Source organism: Copadichromis virginalis, linkage group LG4, assembly GCF_057382275.1.
Source record: "Copadichromis virginalis isolate Kocher_CV1m ecotype Utaka linkage group LG4, C_Virginalis_male_GT1.1, whole genome shotgun sequence".
Classification (NCBI taxonomy): domain Eukaryota; kingdom Metazoa; phylum Chordata; class Actinopteri; order Cichliformes; family Cichlidae; genus Copadichromis; species Copadichromis virginalis.
Window position 1 is genome coordinate 31,638,950 of NC_140621.1, and position 8,164 is coordinate 31,647,113.

Sequence of the window (8,164 nt, forward strand, 5' to 3'; positions counted from 1 at the left end):
CACAAGCTAGTGAGGAGAGACAAACAGAGCCTCTATGTACTCAAATGTTCAGCAGAGAGTTTCTAAGCATGTCTGCTGTTTGGTTTTAAACAACTCAATTAGCCTATGGAGCGACTTTTACCTTCTGCAGCAGAAAAATAGGACAGTGATCAGAGGTTAAAGTTGGATTTGGCAGGTGGAGGAACACAGCATTGGGTGTAGCAGTTCAACACAGAGAAAATCATTACTTACAATCTCATAATAACTTGTTTTGTGATGCTATGGTCACTGATTTTTTATGGACTTGGACATCTGAATTCAGCAAAACAAGATACACCCAGATAGTTTACAAGCAGCAAGGATGATTTTCTAACCTCTGCATAAAGCTAGTATATGAGGTAGAGTGAGGTCAGTTCCTTCATCATAATTATGCAAATCTTCATGACCATTGATCAACAACCACTGTGAATGGTACTCATGGCCATTGATCAGCGTGTTGGGGAATGGCTGCAATCACAGCATTGTAAGATGGCGAAAGATGTACCCTTAGGCCCCCTCCTCGATTCAGAGGTGGTCTTTCCCTTTTCACGTAAATGGCCTCCTTGACTCCGCACTCAAACCAGCGTTCCTCCCTGTCCAGGATGTGTACATCCTCATCATGGAAAAATCCTCCACTGGCCTGTAGGTGTAAATAGACTGCAGAGTCCTGGCCCGAAGTTTTAAGTTAAGGTTTCACGCCCGAAACCCGGTTTCTACCTGTCCAAACACTGCACCCCGTCGTCCCGGGCGACAAACTGGTAGATACCAGTGGCTATTTCTAACCAAGGTCCCAAGTCATTGGCAGGTGCCACCTGGGATAACCTCACGCCGGAGGACCCTTTTCCACGTCTGGAAAAGGGAGGGGGTTCCCACCCCTGAACTTGGTGCAGTCCTAGGAGCACCGCTCCCGTCCTAAAAACTTTAATTACTTTGAAAACACCCCATAAAATCACGCCAGCAATTCTATTGATGTCCAAGCCCGGCTTTATATTCAATTGAGACTTTACTGTCACAAACACTTCACCAATTACCTATTAAACTAAATCCACTCAGCATTTCAACTGCTTTACACGGTCCAACCGTATTAAATCCTTAAGCGGTCCAACCGCATTCAATCATTTATATCCTCAATACTATCAAGAGACTTTCATCAAAATCAAAATCAAAACAGACATCCACCAGTAATTTCAGTGAGTAGACTTAATTTTCACAGCCCAATTTGACACACTTTGGAAATAATTCAACAGGTAGTGTCTTACCTTTTTAGATATGATGCGCCGGCGTGCGTCCACTCACTTTTGACCACTGGTCAAGTCTGCCCGTCTGACCACCTCGGACCCCGGATTTCCCCGTCCAAACCTCTAACTCACTCTCCCTCCTCAATAACCGGACGAGCCTCCAAAATGTTAAGGGTTCAATATTGAGGAAGGGTACAAGAGGTGATTGAAGAATAACCACACTGATCCGGCCGGGTGAAGGCAAACGATGATTTTAATACACGCGTGGGAAGATCACCACAGACAGCAATTGATCTTCGACTTAATCAAAGCATAAACAGATATTTTATATCACCTGGGCTTAAATTTAATGACGCCCCTTCAACGTCACAGATACATTTTATACATAGATCAGATCAAAACCACAATGACTTTTAACACAGTTTAAAAAGAACGTTGTCGTCATCTTCATGACAGGTACATCCTGTTACTGCCGGATGCTCGCTTGTCATCTTGACACATCAGCAGCAGTTCTGCGACAAACTGCTCTTTTTGCAACCCCAAGCAAAACATGATTAAACGTTCACCTATAAATGATTCTCTCTAACTGAGTGTGTGTGTGTGTGTGTGTGTGTGTGTGTGTGTGTGTGTGTGTGTGTGCGCTAACCACAATTGCACCCTACTTCACCTCGCCGACTAGCTCCTGACCTCTCACCAGACAGAGAGACAGAAGCCACTCTCATATATGTAATAACCGAACTGAAACTATGTATATGTCATCTACTAAATAAATGTTTTAATCAAGAACCTCTACTAAAAGCTTAATACAAAAATATGAACTTATAAATGATAATAAAAATGACCTGATATAAGTGTTTTGTAAGCATGTATTGCAGTTTCTTCTATGTTCTAGTTTCCCTCAGTATGTATCACCTGGACAGTCACGCCAGTGAAGCTTAAGACCCTTAATGAACCGAACATCAACTCAAAATAAGCACAGATATGCAATGTGTATAAAATAATTATAACTGCATCTGAAATACAAGGTTAATATGATAACAGTATGCATAAACATCTTAAGGCCATCTTAAAGCTATCTGTTACATTGTTAAAGCAATGATCATACTGCAGATTATATTATGCTGGTAAAATACTTTTGTTCATCCCCACACTCTTCTGTGTTGTGCCATCCGCTTCACCAGAGGTTGTTTGGTTTCCCCGATGTATAAATCCTGGCAATCCTCCTGCACTTAACAGCGTACACTATGTTACTCTGTTAGTGTCGGGGGACCCGATCCTTGGGGTGGACCAGTTTTTGGCCCAGCGTGTTTTGGGGTTTAAAAGCCACAGTGTTTAGAAAAAATGCGTCTCAACTGCTCCGATACTCCTGACACATACGGCATGACTACAAGTTTTTGCTTAGGCAGCGGTTGTCCTTCTCTCCTGGATCAGCTGGAGCTTTCTTTTGGCGCCTTCCCAGCTTTGACAAAAGTCCAGCTGGGATAATCACATTTACTCAGGGCCTTCTTGATGTGCTGTTCTTCTGCCTCCCTGGCCACTGTGTCAGTGGGGATGGTATTCGTTCTGTGTTGTAACATTCTGATGACACCCAGTTTATGCTCCAGTGGATGATGAGAGTCAAACTTTAAATACTGATCCGTATGCATAGGTTTACGGTACACGTCAGCTTTTAGATGTCCCCCATTACTGAAGGAACTCTCACAGTCTAAGAAGGCTAACCTGCCATTTTTAATATCCTCCCTGATGAATCTGATGTGTCGGTCCACCGAGTTAATGTGATCCGTGAATTGTGGTACGTCCTGAGATTTGATTTTCACCCAGGTGTCATCCACATATCTGAACCAATGGCTTGGTGGTGTTCCAGGGTAGGATAGCAAAGCCCTCTTTTTTCCACTTCTTCCATGTACAATTTGGCCATGATGGGTGAAACTGGGGAGCCCATGGCACACCCATGTTTCTGCCTGTAGAACTGTCCTCGCAGCAAGAACGTCCTGGATTCAAATTCACCTGTTGGGTGGTGCTTTTCTGTGTGGAGTTTGCATGTTACCCCTGTGTGGACTGTCTCCCAGCACCTTGGGTTAATTGGTGATTCTAAATCATGTGTTTAAGTGTGAATGTGAGTATCAGTGGGCGTCTGTCTCTCTGTGAGAGCCTTAATAAACTTGTAATAAACTTGAAACCTGCCCAGGGTGCACCCAACCTCTCACCCAATGACAGCTGGAGCAGGTTCCAGCTCTGGGACCCTAAATTGGATAAGTGGAAAAAAATATGGATAGATGGGTGGATGTTGAATGTGCCTACTCACCATAATGTCACCCCCATTGGTTTTGGACTCAGCACTCTGAAACCTCAATGCTAGCTTTTTGGCTGCCACCAAGTTGTTTTTCTGGATCTAGAAGTTGTCATATTTGAATGCGAGGGTGGCCTGCTGATGCTGCATATTAATTGAAATCCCAGGATCCCAGTCAGAATTTACAGCTAGAACATCCACTCAAGTCAGACTTCCCACTTAGCCAGACAAACCCGGATTTCACAAGATGACAGCAGCATGCATAAAAAGTAAAACTGTAAAGCCTCTGATCTGCACTAAATCTGCTGTGTATTTCCGACTCTCTAAATAAACCATACACAGTGCACCGGCGAGGACCTCCCCGTGAATATAGTGCACTTTTGTTTTGTGTTGCTAGCAATAGCTAGGGAGCAAAACACCATGCACTTCATAGTCTCCATTGCCTGCATGGGTGGAAAACAGAGACCACACGTGGACATATCAACTCACAGGTAACAGGCAAATAAAACTTTAGAATTTCATTCACCAGATCTGAAGCACAAACTTCTGAAGGGGACTGTGCCACATGGTAAGTCTTCATTTAAATCAGACTGTCCATTTAAAATGCTCCAAAGGGCAAACACAGTGGCGTTGACATGAATTAGGAATGTGAGGCCTAACAGCTCCCTATGAAAGGACACCTGTCAATCAAAGCAAATGTGGCCCTCACTCAATCATCCAAGTAAATTTTATATGGAAAAATTCACCCCACTGCATCTTGGTTTCTGTTCTTTTTATTCAAGAATAAAGTTTGCCCAGTGTGGCGCTTTCTTTACAAGCATCTATATGTAACAAGCTGAGATCGGGAGACCCATTAAAAAACCTTCTGATGTTACGTATCAATAGAACGATGATCGGTTGGCTTGGACATTAAAGGGAAGGACACTGGAATTCACCACGAAGAAGAAGAAGAAGAAGCATTAAAAATTAAAATTAAAATAAAAAAAAAGAGTCCATCAAAGATGAAAAAAAGCAGACATGATGAACACAGACAGCCACATTGGAGCGTTATCATTATTTTTAACACTTGAATTCACTTCAGTACAAAGAAGTTCTTTGTATATTACCTCTTCTGTGTTCTAGCTAAAAGAACCAACAGCAGAGCAGCACACATTAAACGTTGTTCCACATATCCTTGACACCGGCCCCTGGAGAGAGTGCACTGCTTCCTATCAGTAGTGCCTAAACCCGGTGCTTCACAGCACTAATGCTAAAGGACACCTGCGCGCTTTTCAGCCAGCAGCATTTTTTTTTTTTTTTTTAAATGGCGTCATACATATGACTCCTTGGGTCACTGAGTGATGGCTGGCCACTACAAAAATACAGAGGCATCCTGTCATAAACAAGTTCACCGATGAATAAACCTTTTATGACACCTAAAAACACTCTTTAGCAAGGCACAAAGGCCACCGGCAGCGGCAGTGGTCAACTCACGGGTGGGGGGGTGGGGGAAATCACTTTGTCATGAGTCACCCTCCAACAAGCAGAAGAGTACATTTATGGGGAATGACAAACCCAGTGCATGACCTGAGTGCTTGTTTCCTGCAGTAAAGTGTTCTGCCAGCCCTCTTATGGGCAAGTCTGTAATTTGTCTTGGCTTCCATCCACAGAACGTCTCAAAAGAAAATGGTTATTACAAGTAAATACACCGCTGTTAAAGAGCGATCACGATAATCTTGCTTTGATTGCAGCAGCTTCCATGATGAGGATGACCCTTGCTCATATTTTGATAAATATAAAAATAATGCAGACAACAATGCGAGGAAATAAATAACGTAAAAGCCATGAGTCTTCCCAAGATATTTCATTTGGCAGCTTCACCAGTGGACCACTTAAGACACAACACAGAAGCTTGTAATTGGTGGTGCAGAAATTTGAGCTGCACCCACGGCTCAGTTTCTCTTTCTGTCACGTCAGAAGAAATGCTGAAGGGCAGCAAGCTGTTTCATGCTTCAGCTGTTTTACAAGAGAACAAGAGAAAGGTAAGCGTGACGCTGAGAGAAATAGACTTTAGCGGTTTACACCGTGTATCCAGCTTCTTCTATTTCTCACTTTTTCTGTAAAAAATCTTTTGTGACTTTCATATCAGCTGTCACGTTTCAGAGCAAACCGGTAGCCCTCGCCAAACTGCACTCTGAACTCTGCTCGTTTACATTCATTAGCTCTAGCTCATTTCAGACTGTAGGTGCATTGTAAACACACACTCATTAACAGACGCTTGTTTGTCAGAACAATAATGAGTGGAAACAGCTCATTTGCATGCTAATAGCCTTAATGCCGCTGAGCTCTCAAAATTCAAAATGCGGCCTGAGCCATAAGACCCAACATACAAGACTTCCACCCACCAAAAACGTACTAAAAAGGTGGTGAAAAGACACTGCGGGCGAATTTGCCTGATGGCTTAACAATACAGGGATTTGATGAGGGAATATTGATAGCTGAAAAGACTCCTCAGACCACCAACCAGCAGATTCAGGCCTGTTATCATTATGACAATACCAACCGAATATCGATAGTATCAACGCTGTTATCAGATTAATATTAATACAAAATGATTGATACTTTGTTTCAGTATAAAGGCCAATGAACTGTGTTTACATTTTTGAGGGGGGAATTGAAAAAATGTACCTCAAACACAAACTATTAAAAATGTCTCAACCTTTTGTGCATTGGCTGTCACTTCTATTTTATTTTTCCAGGTCTCCAAAAGTCCAGTTTCAATGTACATGAAAAGCTGTTGTTGTGTTAACTAACTACAGCCGTCAATAAAATGTGTTCAGAATTTGCAAACTGATGATTATTCATCTCATAAGTCACGAGACACTGCTCTCCCACGCATAAGCTGCCTTTATGAGTTAAAAGGATTGGTATCGGCATTACAAGCCCAGTACACATTTGGTACTGGATCGATAGCAAAACGTGCAGTATTGTACACCACTACAACCCCTTGACACCCTGACATGTTGGGACAAGTAGTTTTCACTGTTCAGAGACACCTACACCTCAGCTTTTCTATTTAAAAAAAAGAATTCTGGTAATATTAGTCATAGTTACTGTATGACTCTCAGATCAAACAATAAAATAAATACTCTAAAGAGATGACCAGTTAGGGGTGATGACTGGTGTTACAGTTGGGTTTATTAGGTTTTCAGCATTAATAGCCACGTATCATTTCCTTGGTTGACCTTCAGGGGTAAAATTTTGTGAACACAACAAACATGTGAATGTTTTGGTACATGAATTCGAGTTAGTGGTCTTCACATAGGTTTTCTGTGTTTGACAATTTTAATAGTATGACTAAAGAGTAAAAGCAAAATTAAGAAACCGTCAGCTGTAGAAGAAAGTTTTCACAGTACTTTAAGCAGTCCTGTCAAAAGCTTGGCAGCTTGTAGAGCCACCTTTAGACAAGTACAACGTCATCAGTTTCTCACATCATGGTAAAGGAGTTTTGGCTCACTCGTCTTTACAACATTAAAATTTCATTGAAGTTTGTGGGCATTTGTTTATGAACAGCTCTCGTTTCATCAGGTTTACGTCTGCACGTTGACTGGGCACCTGCATTAACCTGATTCTTTTCTTTTACAAACATTCTGTTGTTGATTTGCTGCTGCTGAGTGACCCAGTTTGGGCAAAGCTGTTGGACAGATGGCTTCACATTTGACTCGACTTCGGTATGCGGAGGAGTTATTTGTTGACTTAATGAACACAAAGTGCCCAACTCCTATGGCTTCAAAACAAGCCCAAAACATGCTTGAAGTTTATATGAAGTGTTTGTGACAATATCCTGTTTGGTTTTCACTAAATGTGGTGCTGTGCTTCCACTCATTGTTATGGAAGTCTTGAAGTTTGCTCAGGTGCAGCTTTGCAGGTTGCCCGTCTGACACAAGGCTATCAAAGAGAGACAGACTAGCACTCACGGTCACACTGATGGCCTATTTTCAATCACCAATTAACCTAACCCCACTAATCTTCGAAGAAACCATAGTAATTCTGTCCTTTCCATTAACAATTAATATGCTAACTGAGGCCTGTAGATTCTGAGATCTTACACTCCACAGTCTGACCTTGGGGTGGATTTTTTAGGACATCCACATCTGGGATGATTGTGACATACCTCATCACACACACGAATGCTCCAGAATGCTCTGCTGACCCTTTTAATTCCTATGGAAACAGATGCAGTCAGTTTTTCACTTGACTGTGAAAACTTTTTTTTCTTTCACATGACTGAGAATGGAACTTGAACAAACACTTTTGAAACAATAAAAAACGAATTTTAAAAAAACAAATCCTGAAAACAACCACTTACTGTTAGTTTATCTCTCTGCCGTGGACTCTGGCCATTGCCCATTAGATAAGCGGTTAGAGATGAAAGATTGTAACCTAAAACCTTGCTAAATTAAATTGATATTCACCTATCAAACAGCAGAGGGAGCTAATAGATCACAGCATTCTGCAGGTCTGTCTTGAGGAGAAATATGCACTCTTGGGTAGCAGCATAATGGGAAAACGTCTTTATTCCTTCATCTCTCATGTTGTGACAGGCAGAACTTTAGGTTGCCATGGAGAGAGCTGCTGA